Source organism: Schistocerca cancellata, chromosome 10, assembly GCF_023864275.1.
Source record: "Schistocerca cancellata isolate TAMUIC-IGC-003103 chromosome 10, iqSchCanc2.1, whole genome shotgun sequence".
Classification (NCBI taxonomy): domain Eukaryota; kingdom Metazoa; phylum Arthropoda; class Insecta; order Orthoptera; family Acrididae; genus Schistocerca; species Schistocerca cancellata.
In genome coordinates, this window is record NC_064635.1 from 111,685,937 (window position 1) to 111,687,707 (window position 1,771).

The 1,771-nt window shown below is 47.8% G+C and overlaps 1 pseudogene; it reads right to left on the minus strand.

Annotated features, from left to right (window-relative positions):
* Window positions 1–319: 319 nt before the first annotated feature.
* On the minus strand, window positions 320–437 carry LOC126107116 (5S ribosomal RNA; annotated as a pseudogene).
* Between the last annotated feature and the right edge of the window lie 1,334 nt (window positions 438–1,771).

A 1,771-nucleotide genomic window follows, 5' to 3' on the forward strand; every position in this document is an offset into this window, starting at 1 on the left:
ACAATTATCAACTTACCGTCCAATCACTGACGTGTCTCCTCTCCTGTAGATTTGGCAATAGTCACATCATTCATTAGTTATAGAATATGACTTATGTGGTAAGACTGTACACTAAAAAGCACTCCGTCATCAGGCCACAAGTGGCCCATCGGGACCATCCGGCCGCCATGTCATCCTCACTGAGTATGCAGATAGAAGGGGCGCGTGGTCAGCACACCGCTCTCCCGGTCGTTACGATGGTTTTGTTTGACCGAAGCCGCTACTCTTCGGCCGAGTACCTCCTCAATAGGCATCACGAGGCTGAGTGCACCCCGAAAAATGGCAACAGCACATGGCGGCCCGGATGGTCACCCATCCAAATGCCGGCCACGCCCGACAGCGCTTAACTTCGGTAATCTGACGGGAACTGGTGTATCCACTGCGGCAAGGCCGTTGCTCCCAAGAGTGTACACTAAAGCGACAAAGAAACGAGTATAGGCATGCGAATTCAAATACAGCGATATGAAATTAACATTAATATTAAAGAGAATTAAAATTACTAATAACCTGTAGCTGTAAGGAATATGTTCGTATTTAGAGAACAGGTATTGGAAACTGACTGTCGAAGGATTCTGCTGCCGCCAACATACATTGCACGTAAGGACAGCCAGAATACCGCGGTGTTGACGGCAACGCCTACATAAGACAGAAAGTGTCTGGCGCACATGTTATTTCGGTTACTGCTCCTACAGTGGTATGTTATCAAGATTTAACTGAGTTTGAACGTGGTGTTATAGTCGGCGCACGGGCGATGAAACACTATCTCAGAGGTAGAGATGAAGTAGCGATTTTCCTGTACGACCATTTCATGAGTGTATCGTGAATATCAGGAGTCTGGCAAAAAATCAAATCTCCGACATCGCTGTGGCCTGAGAAAGATACTGCAAGGACGAGACCACCGACGACTGAAGATAATCGTTCAAAGTGAGAGAAGTGACACCCTTCCGCATATTCCTGCAGATTTCATTGCTGGTCCATCAATAAGCGTCAACGTGCCAACGATTCAAAGATACATATCGATATGGGTTTTCGGAGCCGAAGGCCCACTCGTGTACCCTGGATGACTGCACAACACAAAGCTTTACCCCTCGCCAGGGCCTATCAGCACCGACATTGAACTGTTGATGACTGGAAACACGTTGCCTGATCGGACGAGTTTCGTTACAGATTGTATCGAGCGGATGAACGTGTACGGATATGGAGACAACCTCATGAATACATGGACCCTGCATGTCAGCATGGGACTGTTCAAACTGGTGGAGGATCTGTAATGTTGTAGGGTGTGAGCAGTTGCAGTGAAAAGGGATCCCTGATAAGTCTAGAAACGACTCTGACAGGTGACACGTACGTAAGCATCCTGTCTGAGCACCTGCATCCATTCATGTCCATTGTGCATTCTGACGGACTTGCCAATTCCAGCAGGACAGTGCGACACTTCAGAAGCTCAGAATTGCTACACAGTGGCTCCAGGAACACTCTTCTTCGTTTAAAGACTTCCGCTGGCCAGCAAACTCCCCAGACATTATTGAGAATATCTGGGATACCTTGCAACGTGCTGTTCAGAAATCACTACCCCCTCGTACTCTCACGGATTTATGGACTGCTCTGCAAGATATGTGGTGTTCGTTCCCTCCAGTACTACTTCAGATATTAGTCGAGTCCACGCCGAGAAGTGTTGCGGCATTTCTGCGTGCTTGCGGGATCCCTACATAACATTAGGAAACCAGTATCA